Source organism: Scomber scombrus, chromosome 12 (assembly GCF_963691925.1).
Source record: "Scomber scombrus chromosome 12, fScoSco1.1, whole genome shotgun sequence".
NCBI classification, from domain to species: domain Eukaryota; kingdom Metazoa; phylum Chordata; class Actinopteri; order Scombriformes; family Scombridae; genus Scomber; species Scomber scombrus.
In genome coordinates this window covers 30,049,666-30,066,193 of record NC_084981.1, presented here as the reverse complement: position 1 = coordinate 30,066,193, position 16,528 = coordinate 30,049,666, and the positions used below count along the sequence as shown (strand labels likewise).

Sequence of the window (16,528 nt, the reverse complement as noted above, 5' to 3'; positions counted from 1 at the left end):
TACCGTAGTAACTATAGTAACTGTATTAACCATAATAAATGTACTGCAGTAACCATAGTAACTATAGTACAGTTACTATGGTTACTGAAGTAGTTACTACAGTAACTGTAGTAACTGTAGTAACTATAGTAACTGTACTTCAGTAACCATAGTAACTGTATTTGCATCTTTCGGCTCAGTTCGGACAGATTCGGGATGTTCCGAAGCTTCACGACACCTCGCGACATTTAGAGGCAGAGTTCTGCGGGATGTGACCGAGCTGCGGCACCGAGACTCGGATCCGTGTCCACGGCAGCACCGGCAGCACCGGGACCACCGGGACCACCGGGAGAAGCGGGAGAAGCGGGACCGTTCCGGGCTGACTGGTGAGTGTCAGTGTCTCCGGTAATCCTTCCGTGATTTAACGGTAACAGCAGACATGTGCGCGAGGCGGATGAGAGGAGACGTCCAGCTGCAGACAACAGCTGCATGTGGAAAAATACCGGAACATTCCCGGTGCATGCTGGATGTAAACGTGTTTTAACGAGAGGAACGGAGACAGGCCTGAATACACACTGCTCTCCTTCATCATCCTCTTCATCATCCTCCTCTTCATCATCTTCATCCTCCTCATCCTCAGTGGAAACACCTGAAACAGATAATAATACATTGTTCTTATATTCACATTATTATCATTACTAATGTGTTAATATCATGTAGATGTTTATTAATCATCATCGCGCTTTATTACAGCAGCAAGAAATAATAAAGAACTATTAATAAGTAAGAAAAACAAAAACAATAATAGTAGAAATATATAATAAAGAATAATTATAATTGTGACATTATTTACAACAGTAGGCCTAATATTGGTATTAAGTGATAATATAACAAAGACAGATTAAAGGTAAATAAATAAATATATATGTATATTATATGAATATTTCACAGTTAAATTGAGATTAGTATAATACATTAAATACATTAAATACTAATATTGCAGCGTTGGACATTAAAGGTTCAGTGTGTCAATATTTTTTTGGCAGATATTTGAAAAGAAAAGCAGAAACATTTTTAACATTTGTGCTTCAAAAAAAACTAAAACCATAAAACTGGTTATGAGAGAAGTTGGAGATGAATCAGCTGATCGTTACGCTCTACTGTTTCATATTAAATAATGTATAATAATATTAATATATCTTTTAGAATAGAACAGAGTCCACGTGTAATTATTATATTAACATTACACACATGTATTTAATAGGAACTTTATATATATTATATATTGCATTACTGTTTACTGTATGTAGTATTTTATTTAATTTTTATCTATTTAACTCTCACGCTGCTACTTTTTTACACTGTTTTTTTTTATTTCTCCCCAATAACAATTAATAAAGAAAACAGATAGATTTATTAAATTATTTACTTTTGCACTTTTTAATTTTTATTTATTCATTTTATTTAACAGAAAGGATCCAGAATACATTATATAATAATATTATTATTATTATTATTATTAGTAGTAGTAGTAGTATTATTATTACTATTATAAATTATAACCATGAATTCAGCTCATGTTTTTTTTGCGTATATTGGAAATCTTTTGAATTTATTTTTAATAACCAATCCAGTTTTTCCAGATGATTTATAATAATAATAATTATTATTATTATTATAATCAACATAATACATAATAATAATTATTATTTTAAAAAAATAATAAATAGGTATTATAATAATAATAATAATAATAATAATAATAATAATAATAATAATAATAATAATAATAAGAAAAATATTTTTAAATTTAGTATTTATTTTTGCATTTTTAATTTGTATTTATTAATTTTATTTGACAGTGCTTTTACTCTGAAGGGCAATCCTCCGTACTTCCGGTTTTTTTTCTCTCCTCCATTTAATCCTTTCCCATCATGCTTTGTGTCGGCGTCGCTGCTTCCTGTTTATTGTGACCGTTTCACCGGTAAAATCCTCCGTTACCGCCGCCGTGTCGCCGCCAAAAGCTCGGTGAGTAACTGGATACCGGTTCGTTTGACCGGTAAACGCGCTAATACCCCGGTGAGTCGCGCGCTCGGCTCGCTCATCCTGACAGCGAACGTGCAGCTTCCTCATCACTGACGTCACTGGCACTGAGCTCGGCCGAGCCCCGGAACTCAGCTTTAAAAACCTACAATTTTAACGTGTAACGCTTAAACAAGCGACATGAAACCACTTTTAACACATTTTGAGATATTTTATGATTTAAATATGTGTTCGGCTGAATTCGGCTTTGAGATAAGGTGCCAAAAAGGTTTAATGTGTTAAAAAAGCCCAGTGTGATAATGGATGCCCCGCCAGCAGCCGCCCTGCGCCTGGTGCTCGGTGTCTGGTAATAACCGCGGGAATAAAGCATAAATCTGTCTTATATTCACTGATATTTCGCTCTGATTTAATTATGCTAAGTTAATTTAGATGCATCTGGGTTTGAAGCGCGAGACAGCGGTTTATTAAGGGGTTAAAACCCGCGTGCAGCGTCGGTAGGTCTCCGGACAGGTTGAAACAGTAAAAACAGCAGATTTGTGAATGAAGTCTGGCTCGTGAGAGAATGAAAGTGTCGCAGGGTTTATTATCAATTATCAGATAGTCATTTATCTGTTTGTAGAGCACATACACACATACACATACACAGATATCTAAACACATACACACACATATATACACAGACAAACACACACACACATATATACACAGACAAACACACACACACACACATATACAGATATCTAAACACACACACATATATACACATACAAACAAACATATATATATACACAGACACACACACACATATATAAACACACACAGACACACACGCATACACACAAACATATACTCACACACACACACACACAAATATATATATACACACATATATTATACACACACGCACACGTCTCCTTTAGCTGCAGACTGAGGTGAATAAATTAATAAACTAATCTTGATATTATTTCTATAAACAGGTGACTCTCCTCTACACCTGTACTAATCTATTAATCTATTAATCTACTAAACTATTAATCTACTAATCTATTAACCTGTAATAACAATCAGAGAATAATAAGAAATAAATAATAATTAAATTAATTTAAAACCCAGTGAAACAAAAACTAGATAAAATATAGAAAACAAAGATAAAAGAGATGAAAGTGATTTCTGATCATTTATTCCTTTAGTGTTAAAATAACGTTTCCTGCTTTATTGATCACTGATTGGTTTTATATTCATTGATTAATTAACTAATGAAAAATTCAAACTTTAAAGTTACAGTTTATAAAATCTCATGATGTCATCATATCAGCTGACTGCTAATAACCAATTATCCTCTTCCTCTCCGTCACTGTCTTTCTCCCCACCTTCCTCTCTCCTCTCTCCTCCTCTTCCTCCTCCTCCTCTCCTCTCTCCTCTTCCTCCTCTCTCCTCCTCTCTGTCTCCTCCTCTCCCCTCTTCCTCCTCTCCTCTCTTCTTCCCTCTCCCCTCTTCCTCTCCTTTCTCCTCTCCTTCCTCCCTCTCCTCTCTCTCTCCCCTCTTCCTCTTCCTCTCCTCTCTTCCCTGCCCCCTCTCCTCCTCTCCTCTCTCCTCTGTCCTCTCTCCTCCTGTTCCTCTCCTCCTTTCCCCTCTCCTCCCCCTTCCTCCTCTCAACTCTTCTCCTCCTCTCCTCCTCCTCTCTCCTTTCCTCCTCTCCTCTCCTCTCCTCTCCTCCTCTCTCCTCCTCCTCTCCCCCCTCCTCTCTCTTCTCCTCTCCCCTCTCTCCTCTCTCCTCCTCCTCTCCTCTCTCTCTCCCCTCTTCCTCTCCTTTCTCCTCACCTTCCCTCTCCTCTCTTCCTCCTCTCTCCTCTCTCCTCCCTCTCTCCTCCTCTCTCTCTCTTCCTGCCCTCTTCCTCCTCCTCTCCTCTCCTCTCCTCTCCTCCTCACTCCTCCCCCCCCCCCTCTCCTCCTCTCTCCTCCTGCAGCAGCTCCTCTGAAGCGTTTCTCCCTGAGGACTTGCGTCTCCTCTGTGGTTGGAGGATGGAGGACTCGGAGGCGGAGCTTGCGGTGTCGGAGTCGGACGCTCTCGGCGCCGACTTCATCACGGTGGAGCTCGACACGCAGCCCATCGAGTACGTGGTGAAGTGGGCCGAAGTCGGCTCCAAGTTCACCATCTCCTGCGTGAAGAAGGACTCTGACGACCCGTCGGACCTCAGCGCCGAGCAGCTGAAGATCGAGACGGACGAGGCGTTCTTCGCTCCGTACGAGGAGGTGTACCCCTGCGAGGTGACGGAGCAGAGCGTGGAGATAAAGACGGACTCTGACGAGGAAGACGAGGAGGAAGAGGAGGAGCACGAGGTTCTGGTGGAGGCGGGGAGCAGCCAGCTGGACGGCGACGGCGACTCGGACCAGGCCGACTTCGAGCCGGACGAGCGTCAGTACCGCTGCAGCTACTGCGGGAAGTGTTACAGCCACGCGTCCAGTCTGTACCGCCACCAGCAGACGCACAGCGGGAAGAGCGGGGGGGGCGCTGCCGCCCGCCAAACGGGCGCTGGAGCCGACGCACCAGGAGGCGCGATACACCTGCCCTCACTGCGGCATGAGCTTCAAAGGCAGCAGGTCAGTCCGTCCTCCGCTTTCACAATAAAACACTAAAGAGATCAGTTTCATTCAGTTAAGCTTTTATTTTGAAAATAATCTCAGCAAAGATTCTTCCTCTTCTTCCTCTCGTCCTCTCCCTGCTCCTCCTCTTCCTCCCTTCCTCCTCTCTCTCGCCTCCTCTTCTTCTCCTCCTTTTGTCTGTCGCTCCTCCTCTCTTTCTACTCTTCCTCTCCTCTTCCTCCCCTCCCCCTGCTCCTCCTCTTCTTCCTCTCCTCCTCTCTCTCTCCTCCTGTTCTTTTCCTCCTCTTCCTATCCTCCTCTCTCTCTCCTCCTCTTCCTCTCCTCTTCCTCTCTACTCTTCCTTTCCTCCTCTTCCTCTCCTCTTCCTCCCCTCCCCCTCTCCTCCTCTCTCTCTCCTCCTGTTCTTCCTCTCTTCTTCCTCTCCCCCTCTTCCTCTCCTCTTCCTCTCTCCTCCTCTCCTCCCTCTCTCCTCCTCCCACTGTTCCTCCTCCTCCTCTCCTCTCCTTCTCCTCCTCTCCCTCTGCTCCTCCTCCCTCTCTCCTCCTCTTCCTCTCCTCCTCTCCCCCTGCTCCTCCTCTTCCTCTCCTCCTCTCTCTCCTCCTGTTCTTTTCCTCCTCTTCCTCTCCTCCTCCTCTCCCCTCCTCCTCTTCCTCTCCTCCTTTCCCCCTGCTCCTCCTCTTCCTCTCCTCCTCTTTCTCTCCTCCTCTCCTCCTCCCTCTTGCCTCCTCTTCTCCTCCTCTTCCTCTCCTCCTCTTCCTCTCTCTTCCTGTTCTTCTCCTCCTCCTCTTCCTTTCCTCTTCCTTTCCTCCTCTTCCTCTCCTCTCTCCTCTCCTTCTCCTCCTCCTCTCCCCTCCTCCTCTTCCTCTCCCCTCCTCCTCTTCCTCTCTTCCTCTCCTCCCCCTGCTCCTCCTCTTCCTCTCCCCTCCTCCTCTCTCCTCCTCTCCCCTCCTCCTCTCCTCTCCTTCTCCTCCTCTCCCCTCCTCCTCTCTCCTCCTCCTCCTCCTCCTTCTCTCCTCTTATTGCAGCTCTTACATTCTCAGGTTTTGACTCGTTATTATTAAATTAAACATTTGAAACCAGCAGATATTTTTATATTTTTTGTCTCAGAAACGTCTGAAATGATCCTCGTGAATCAGTTATTGATCCGCTCTGATTGATTATCTTTATTTATTGATTAAAAACAGACGTTTGCTCCTTCGGATGGCAACAGGAAGGAGAAATGTGTTTTTACCCGTCAAAATAAAACAGAATTAGTTGAACTTCTTGTTGTGAAAATGAGGTTTTATAAATAAATACAGATGATTTAAACAGACCCTCCTTTAACTGTAACTCTCCAGATATGAGATTATATTAATGAGATTAGAGTCTCTGGTTATTACTGATGGCTGCAGTTCATCCTTCTGACCAGCAGGGGGCAGCATCGACCTGCAGGCTGAACCTTAACCTTCCTGTCGTCCTCCTTCCTCTTTCCTTCTCTCTTTCTTTCCTTCCTCTCTTTTTCCTCCCTTCCTTCTGTCCTTCCTTTCTTCCTTCCTCCCTCATTCTTTCCTTCTATCCTTCCTTTTTTCCTTCCTACCTTCCTCCCTTCCTTCTTTCCTTCCTCCATCCCTCCTTCTCTCTTTCTTTCCTTCCTCTCTTTTTCCTCCCTCCTTCTTTCCTTCCCTCCTTCCTTTCTTCCTTCCTACCTCCCTCCCTCCTTCTTTCCTTCCCTCCTTCCTTTCTTCCTTCCTACCTCCCTCCCTCCTTTCCTTCCCCCCTTCCTTCCTTCTGTCCTTCCTTCCTCCCTCCCTCCTTCTCTCTTTCCTTCCTCTCTTTTTCCACCCTTCCTTCTTTCCTTTCTCCATCCCCTTTCTTCCTTCCTTCGGACCGTCCCTCGTCCCTCCATCCTTCTCTCTTTCCTTCCTCTCTTTTTCCTTCCTTCCTTCCTTCCTTCCTTCCTTCCTTCCTTCCTCCCTTCCTCTTTTCCTTTTCCCTCCCTCCCTCCTTCCTTCTTTCCTCCTTCCCTCCTAACTTCCTTCCTTCCTCCTTTCCTCCATCCTTCCTTCCTTCCATCCAACCCAGGTTTTACTGTGTTACCCTGGCGATCCATGCTGGTTACCATGGTTACCTAGTTTTGTGATGTAGGAGAAATGCTAACAGATGATCTGATGTCATGATGCAGCCTCCTTCCTTCCCTCCATCCTTCCCTCCTCCCTCCTTTCCTTCCTTCTTCCTCCCTTCTTTCCTCCCTTCCTCCTTTCCTTCCTTCCTTCCTTCCTTCCTACCTCCTTTCCTTCCTTCGTCCTTCCTTCCTTCCTCCTTTCCTTCCTCCCTCCTTTCCTTCCTTCCTTCTTTCCTCCATCCTTCCTTCCTACCTCCTTTCCTTCCTTATTCCTTCCTTCCTTCCTCCTTTCCTTCCTTCTTCCTCCCTTCCTTCCTCCTTTCCTTCCTTCCTCCCTTCCTTCCTTCCTCCCTTCCTTCTTTCCTCCCTTCCTCCCTCCCTCCTTTCCTCCCTTCCTTCTTTCCTCCCTTCCTCCCTTCCTCCTTTCCTTCCTTCCTTCCTTCCTTCCTTCCTTCGTCCCTCCTTTCCTTCCTTCCCTCTTTCCTCCATCCTTCCTTCCTACCTCCTTTCCTTCCTTCTTCCTTCCTTCTTTCCTCCCTTCCTTCCTTCCTTCCTACCTCCCTTCCTTCTTTCCTCCCTTCCTCCTTTCCTTCCTTCTTTCCTTCCTACGTCCTTTCCTTCCTCCCTCCTTTCCTCCCTTCGTTCTTTCCTCCCTTCCTCCTTTCCTCCCTTCCTTCTTTCCTCCTTTCCTTCCTTCCTTCCTTCCTTCCTACCTCCCTTCCTTCCTACCTCCCTTCCTTCTTTCCTCCCTTCCTTCCTTCTTTTAAGAGGTGTGGAAGCTGTTATATGTTTAGTCGGCTTCTTCTCTCGATCACATTGATTGATCTGATTTTAAAACTCTCTGTTGTTGTTGTTGTTTGTTGTTTGTGTACCCGTCAGGATGCTGGGGAGTCACCTGCGGCTGCACGGGAAGCGGCGGATCCACCCCTGCAACATCTGCGGGAAGGAGTTCAACCACAGCTCCAGCCTGTCGCGCCACCGCCTCATCCACAAGAAAGGGAAAGGCATCCCCAAAGACATCGCGCTCGGCCCCAACATGTCGGCGCTGCGCCACTCGCTGAAGGCCGGCGGCAAGAACAAGAAGACCAAGCGGCAGCAGCAGCGGCAGCAGCAGCATCAGGCGGCGGTCGCCATCGTTCAGAATCAGGGCGGGGATAAGTTCTACGCCTGCCCGCAGTGCGACATGAGCTTCAGGACGTCCACGCAGCTGTCCAAGCATCAGGTGACCCACGTCAAGGAGCTGCTGGACAACTACACGCCCGGCAAGGAGAACCTCGGCGAGACTTCGTCCGACCTCAAGATCCGCCTCAAGCTCTGCTCCCGCGACAAGCCCAACTTCTACACCCTCTGCAAGAAGAACCGCCGCCGCCGTGGGGGGCGAGGCGGCCGGCGCGGCGTCGCACTCTCCGAAGAGGAGGAAGGGAGCGGAGGCGGCGGAGGAGGAGGAGGAGGAGTTGGTCGCCATGGTTGCAGCCATTGTGGGAAGCGGTTCAGCCACGCCTCCAGCCTGGCGCGGCACCAGCAGACCCACCGGGCGGCGGACGGCGGCGGCGGCGTGGCGCGAGGGAAGCTGCAGCAGCACCAGAAGCAGCATCACATCAAGACCGGACTCCCCGGCGCCGCCGCCAAAACCAAGACCTACACCTGCGCCGCCTGCAACAAGACCTTCATGCACTCGTCCAGCTTCTCGCGCCACAAGAAGGCTCACATGGAGGAGGAGCAGCGGGCGCACGCCTCCGCCACCGCCAAGCGCAGGAAGAGAGCGGTGCTGGACGAGACCGCGCCGCTGGAGTCCGACTCCGAGTGACGTCGCTGCCCCTCGGCTCTGGACTGGTTCTGGACCTGTTCTGGGTTTGGTTCTGAATCAGCACTGACTGGTTCTGGACTGGTTTGGGACCAGTTCAGAAAAAAAAAAAAAAAAAAAAGTACAAAAAAAAAAAAAGTTCAAAAATTCGCGAAAGATTTTCTCGGACCAGTTCCCCGCCAGCTCTGGACCAGTTGGGGGACAGATTCTGGTGACGTTTGGTTGTCCGGGTTTTTCGGGAACTGGAACTGGTTGATTCTCCTCTGGTGTAGATAGCAGCAGGACATCCATATATGGTCGTATGGCGGGGGGATCTCCACATATGGTCGTATCCATATATGGTCAGAACTGACCCTTTAGCGATTTGCTCTTAAGGATGGGATAGATTTAAAGTGTTACCCTGATGCCCCCCCCCCCCCCCCCCCCCCTCCTCACCTGTGTTAGGTTGCACCTGGATACTGTTCAACCCCCCCCACCCGCCCCCTCCTCCTCTACGCACTCCATTTCCCATCAGCCACTTGGGAGCTACTGGGAGCCAGAGTCAGCTTCTCGCCTTTAGCAGCGTAAAATCTGACTCCTCGCAGTCCGACCGCAGCACGATACTTAATTATTATTATAAACTAATTGATTATAACAGTAAATAAATTCAGTTAATTTATCATTTCAGTGCTGAGATCAGACTGCAGCCGGTCAGATTTTTATTAATTATTATTTATATAGAAGTTTATTAACGACAAATAATAATCACAATATAAAACATGTGGTGCTTTCTCTTAAAATTGACTATCTGAGTGTTTTAAGTCAGAAAAAAGGCAAATTAATCAATACTGTAAATAATTATTGATTGCAGCCCTGGTTATTATTATTACAAAAGTCGAAATCTGATATAATATAATTATAAAAGTCAGTCGATTAAAATCTGGAGTCGTTAGTTTTGTCGTAATTAAACTTCCGTACCGGTCTGATCGGAGGAAACAGATTTTATTTATTTAGATTTTTTTTTAATGGAAGTTTATTAACGACAAACAAAAATAACAAAATAAAACGTGTGCTGGTTTCTCTTAAAATTGACTATCTGAGTGTTTTAAGTCAGAAAAAATCAAGCATACGGAGGCAGATTAATCAATACTGTAAATAATTATTAATTGTAGTCTTGTTGGGTTTTTTTACCCCAGTTTTCATAATTTAAAAATCTGGAGTCGTTAGTTTTGTCGTTATTAAACTTCTGTACCGGTCCGATCGGAGGAAGCTCGTCTCCATTCATTCCGATTTTTTTAAAATAGAAGTTTATTAACGACAAACCAAAATAAAGTAAAAATTAAAAAAGCTTATTTATTTGATGAAAAAAGGAAAAAAAACTAACAAATGGAGGCAAATTAATCAATATTGTAAATATTTTTTTTTTTTTTTACCCCAGTTTTCATAATTCAAAAAGTCGAAATCTGATATAAAATATTATAAAAGTCAGTCGATTAAAATCTGGAGTCGTTAGTTTTGTCGTTATTAAACTTCCGATCGGAGGAAGCTCGTCTCCATTTATTCCGATTTTAGTTTATTACGACAAACCAAAATAAAGTTTAAAAAAAAGCTTCTTTATTTGATGGTTTCTGAAGGAAAATAACAAACAAATGGAGGCAAATTAATCAATATTGTAAATAATTTAAATTTTTTTTTAACCCCAGTTTTCATAATTCAAAAAGTCGAAATCTGATATAAAATATTATAAAAGTCAGTCGGTTAAAATGTTGTCGTTAATAAACTTCCGTACATACCGGTCTGATCGGAGGCAGGGCAGCGACTCCTCCTCTTCCTCTTCTTCTTCTTCATCTTTTTTTTTTTTTATTTTCCTCTCAGATGTCACCGACCAGTTCCTCCCTCCTGAGTGATTCTTTCTGATTGGCTGAAGTTCTTATTGGCACAAACTTTCTGATTGGTTTAACTGTGTTATTATAGCTTTGATATTTAACTTTTTTTTTTTTTTTTTTTTTTTTAAAGGAAAGAAAGAAAAAAAAAGGTTAAGATGTGAAATCCGAGCAGACGTGTTTGCTGATTGGTCGGAGTCGGCGGCGTTCCTCCTCCTCCACGTTAACGTATGCATGAAGACTATAACCTGCAGCTTAGTCGGCCATATTTGTAGTTTTCTCCCCCAGCAGGGTGCGTTTGATTTTGTATTTTCTTTGCTGCTCCGACCGACCTGCTGCATCGGACGTTTGGATTTCTCTATTTTTTAGCAGCAGAGTCGTTCGTGTTCGTGAGGATTGGAAGAGGAAACTGCACTACTTATTTATTAATTTGGAATAATGTTGTAATATATAAATATAAAAATGGTATTTAATGTGATTCACGAGTTTAAAAAGGAAAAAAAAACTGAAAAAAAGGAGAAAAAAAACAACAACAACAAAGAAAGAGAGCAATCTAGGTGGCCAAGCCTTTTTTTGACCTAGCTGTCCTCGTTACCGTAGCAACGCCACCGCCAACCCTTCATCGTTAAGCAAGCATCATCATCATCATCATCAGTGACAGGAAAAAGACTCCGACACAGATTTTTTTTACCCCCCAAAAAAACAAAAACTGTAAATTAAAAAATGATGATTCCACAAATTTCTGTGAAGTAAAACTTTTGAGATATTGTGACATTTTTATTTTATTTTAGTTTTTGTTTTTTGTTGTTTTTTTTGGCAATTTGCTCCAACTGATGTCTGAGAGGTGCAAAAAAAAAAAAAAAAAAAAGTTCCAAAAAACAACAATCTGGTAAATTCAGGGGAGAATTTGGGAGATTTCTGCTGATAAATTTCTGCTAATTAGATTTTAAACGTCCGTCTGAAACAACATTTAGACTTTAAACACATTAAACTGTCTCATCCGACTAAATGTGAGATTCTGAGAGGGTTTTTTTTTAGCAAATTTGGACTCAAAAAACAACAACTTCAGTTAAAAATGAGCCGTAAACACAAACAGTAAATGTAGAATATTAGTGAAAACCGAAATAAGCCATTTAAAAACTAGACGCTGTTTCCACCAAGTAAATAAAATAAGAGTATTATTTAAGCTTGATTGTGTTTCTTATAAACGTGATGCACTGGTGGTTAAACACACAGAGATCTGAATCATTTCTATCTGTAACGGAGATCAGAGCAAAGTTGGTGCGATCACATTTATGAGAAATACATCATGTTGAAATCAACTTTTATTGGTGAAAATAAGAATTTAAACTCTTCAAGCCGCCACAAAGAAAATGTTTGATTATTTCTGAGATGTGTCGTCTAATATCTGCAGTGAAAGTTGAGCCAAAACTAAATTATTTAAATAAAATCTGTTGATGCAAAATGTTGAGAATGTAACTAAATCTGTGAACTGGTACAAAAAACCCCACAATTGGTTATAAGTGTGAGGATCAATCGTAGCTTTAAGAAGCTTTTTGGGGAAATTGAGGCTAAAATCTGTCTTTAAAAAAGAAGCACAGTCAAATTTGATCTATTTATTATTATTATTATTATAACATTTAAATGACGTAAATGGTCCAAAACATAATGAAAAGTTGAGTTTTCTGATGACAGACAATAAACAGGTAAATGTTATATGTTGGGGGGGGGGCGGGGGTTTAGAGTAAATGTGGAAATCTGGGGGGGTGGGGGGTGGGGGGGGCTCAACGAAAAGCTTTCTGTCCAAGTTGATTTGAAGTTTGTTAAATAGTCTTTGGACCAAACATGGAGTCAGAGGTTTCAGACGGACTAACTTTAGCCAAAATGAAAAGAGCCTGAAGTCCACACACACACACACACACACACACACACACACACACACACACACACACACACACACACACACACACACACAGTAACACACACAGTAACACACACACACACACACACACACACACACACACACACACACACACAGTAACACACACACAGTAACACACACAGTCTTGTTTTTGTCAGTTGTGGGGTCCACCAGTGTTTTGGTCACTGGTGAGGACCAATAACACACAGACACACACACATACACACACACATACACACACACACAGTAACACAAACATACACACACACACAGTCTTGTTTTTGTCAGTTGTGGGGTCCACCAGTTTTTTGGTCAATGGTGAGGACCATTAACACACAGACACACACACATACACACACAGACACACACACACACAGTCTTGTTTTTGTCAGTTGTGGGGTCCACCAGTTTTTTGGTCACTGGTGAGGACCAGTAACACACACACAGACACACACCCCTCCACTTTTTTTTAGTTTCCTGCCTTTCGGAGCCGCGTGATGTTCGGCGGACGCTTTGTTTGTGAATAACATTTTATTGTGTGAATTGGATTTGACTTCATTGAATGGTATTTATATATAAATGTGTTTAAGTGGCGAAAAAGTCGGAGCCGCACTACAAAAAAAAAAAAACCTCCACATTAGAAGATAAGATATAAAGAAACATCCGGTGCGTTCCTCCTCCTGCTCTTCATGTTCCTGTTTTTATTTGTTTTTTTGTTTTTTTGTTCAGTTTCGGGCCTTAAAGCAGCCGTTCTCCTCTTTTTGTCCACAGCGGAGTGTTTTGCATTTAGATCCATATTGTGTTGGTTTGTTTTTCTCTTTGGTTCGTGGTTTCAGCGAAGCTTCACCCTGCAGATAGAAGGTTGTACGTCATTGTATCGTGTTTGCCAATAGAATAAAACCCAGTTGACATGTTTTGTCTTGCGTTTTGTAATAAACCTTTGAAAAGAGTTTTTTTTTCTCTCTCTGTGTTTTAATCAGAAACCTGATGCAGCGAAATCAAGATGTTTACTTTAATCGAAAAAGATGTTTTAAACTGAAAGTCTAAGTTTTTATATTGAAATTTGAAAAAAAATTATAAAAAAAACAAATTAAATATTTTATTTTGAATACATTTTTATTTATTTTCATCCAAATATTTTTCTTTTTACAGTTTGAAATCTTATTTTTTACATTTTTAAATCTTATTTTTTAAAGTTTGAAATCTTATTTTTCAAATTTCAAATCTTATTTTTTTACAGTTTTAAATCTTATTTTTACAGTTTCAATAATATTATTAATTTTTTTTTTTTTAATTCATTCTTTTATTTTTCAAATTTCAATATAAACTTGGACTTTCAGTTTAAAATCAGTTTTTTGAATGAAGAAAACATTTTGATTTATCCCCATAAAGAGTGTTTTATGGACGAGGACATGAAAGCTTAAAGAGACGCACAGTATGTTTTAAATGTTTATGAAATATTGTAATAATTTGAATGATTTGTCTTTAAATCTTTATCTTTATAACCAGTTACTGATGAAAATGTTGATGATTATAAAGGAGGTTACATCTGAAGTCACTTTTAAGATTTAACATGTTACTGAATACATATATTGCTGTTTTTAATTCTTTGAAATCAATAATTTATTATATTTAGTAAATAAATCATGATGTGGGCTTAAATGGAGTCACAGTACCAATTAAACCCACTTTATTTATCAAATATCTTTATTTTATGTTCTAAAATCTGCATGAACTATTGACATCTCACAGACTAAAGCTGTTGTTTCATTACTGAGAGATTATAAACTGAGTGCTGAGCAGTGATAAATGCATAGCCACGTCTCGGCTTCCTGCCTGCAGTGAGGGGCTTCTCATTTTATATAAATGAACAATAGATGAAACCTGTAAGTTTGGAAGAGCGGTGAAGGCAAAAAGAAAGGAGTCAACAAAGTGCTGATCAGTCAAGGTTATTTATTGTTCTTTTCAGCAGTGGAGTGGATGCAGCATATTTACAGTGCAGATCATCTTCGCCCAAAACCAAAGAAAATAAATCAAAACTAAAACCAAACAAACTAGAAAACAACTCTACATGGTTTTGGCCTGCTAGTGCCAGCATGGTCTGAGCTCCTGGAAGAACTGCCAACTCTTGTTCATATAAACAGTAACTCCTCAAAGCCCAGCAAATAACAATAACACAATCAGTCAACTTATAGCAGTAATTTATCCATTACCCAATAGATAATAATAAGTGAAAAAAACAAACATTTCGAAAGAGTAAACATGATTTCAAACTGCTCAAAATCAAAATATCCCCAAACCTCCCCTCTATCTATACTATATTTTTCATATTCCAAAAAGGATCTTGACCATAAAAAGGAGTCCAAATGGACAGGGACTGGTTTGGCAGTTCCTTGGTCCAAACCAGTCTAGAAGAGAGATGAGAAACAAAGATTAATAAAATAAAAAGTTGTTAAAATACACAATATGTTGTCAGGCAAACTTCCTGAAACCTCTAGTGTCTGTGTGACTTTGGCACTGTTGGGACTTAGGGGAACCGTTTGGTTATTAATAATGATCAATAATTATCATAAATAATTCATAAGAAATTAAAGAATAATCAATTTCTAATTATTAATTTGGGGCACCACCCGTAAACAATGGAACAATAACCAAACTGTCAAGTTAGCCTCAAATAAGAATAACATGTGAAAAGTGAAAGAGTAGAGTCTTAGCTCTGACTATTTCGATCAGCCGCTTATCACAATAACTTATGCACAATGATCACCAAACACTTCTCTTTAAAGCTCAAACAATGTATTAACAAATGATTAATTAACAAGTTAATCAATGAAAATGTATAAATTGTTCTACTACTATAATTAACAGACAAACAACAACAGATGTGTATAGAAGACTGTACAAATAAACAGTGTGTGTGTGTGTGTGTGTGTGTGTGTGTGTGTGTGTGTGTGTGTGTGTGTGTGTGTGTGTGTGTGTGGTTAGTAAGAAGAGAAGAGAAAGAGAAGCAGGGAAGATGGCTTTCAACAGAGAGAGAGAATGGTGAGCTTAGTACACAGATAAACATGCGCACAGCGTGGAGGCTGTGGACACGTGTTACCTGATGCTGGCTAACAAAGCTGTTATTCCTCTCGCTCAAGAGTGGGTTGTTAAGTTGCCAACGCAGATAGAGACATGGTTGTAAAGGAAATGAAGCGGTTGGTCTGTCCACAGATATTGGCGAGCCACAGCAGGTCTATGGCTGCTTTATCTGGTCTCTTAACTCAACAGAGTGACTTCATTCCTCTACAAACACATTAACACAAGCACTGGCGGGCTAACGGAAACAGTTCAGCATATCACTATGGCAACAACTGTAAACAAGATTCCTCAGAGTCCACAGCAAGTACGGCACGGCGGTCCCAAAACACAAACTTAAGCAGTAATACAAAATAATACTAAACTAGTATTATACACACACTAACAACTCCGCCCAGACGACAACCTCTTATAAGCTTGATGGGCTTGGCGTTCAAGGTCCGTTAGGGGTAATCCGACACTGTCCTCAAGCGTCCCGATCCTTCAGGTTAACGGGCGCTGATTTCAGCTCTATGTCGGAAAGATCAGCATTGTCAACTCGTGGGTATAGATCATCCACGGGTTCAAACGAGGGGTGTCCCTATGTTTCTTCTGCAGGAAAAGGGTTTTAAGAGCTGCTTTTGGTTAGCAGGCTCTTGCGGATCTGTTAACAGGGTGGCGTTCACGGGAACACGGTTGAAGTTTTCTTCTCGTCCCGAGCTTCGTGTATCATTCAGTAAGCTTCGGAGAAAGGTTGGGGAGGAATACTCGTGTATGGTTTCCTTTTTAGGCCAGTTGCAAACGGAGACAGCATCTCGTTCACTTGTTGACTGGTGATCGTGAGGTATTATTTGCGCGTCTCCATTTTAAAGATTTCGGTGATGTCAGCGGCCGGAAGTGATTCGGGTGTTTCACAGCCAATCAGGTACAAGAACCAAGGGGAATATGGGAACTTGAGTTCTAGGGTGATTTGACCCTAGTCCAGGGGGGCAGAGAGTCCTCCCTTGGAGCTCTTTCCATTGTTTGAGGGGTGAAGACACTCAAAACAGGATTTGTCTTTACATATAGGCCTTAATTCAGAAAACAAAGAAAGTCATTTGCTGAGTTCATTTCACCAGTAAAGTCGAGGCCCAACAGCACCAATACAAAAACAATAT

The 16,528-nt window shown here is 41.9% G+C and overlaps 1 protein-coding gene across 1 annotated transcript in view; it reads left to right on the top strand.

Annotated features, from left to right (window-relative positions):
* Nucleotides 1-16,528, top strand: part of LOC133991866 (NACHT, LRR and PYD domains-containing protein 14-like) — a 721,507-nt gene that overhangs the window by 115,452 nt on the left and 589,527 nt on the right. The window lies entirely within an intron of this gene.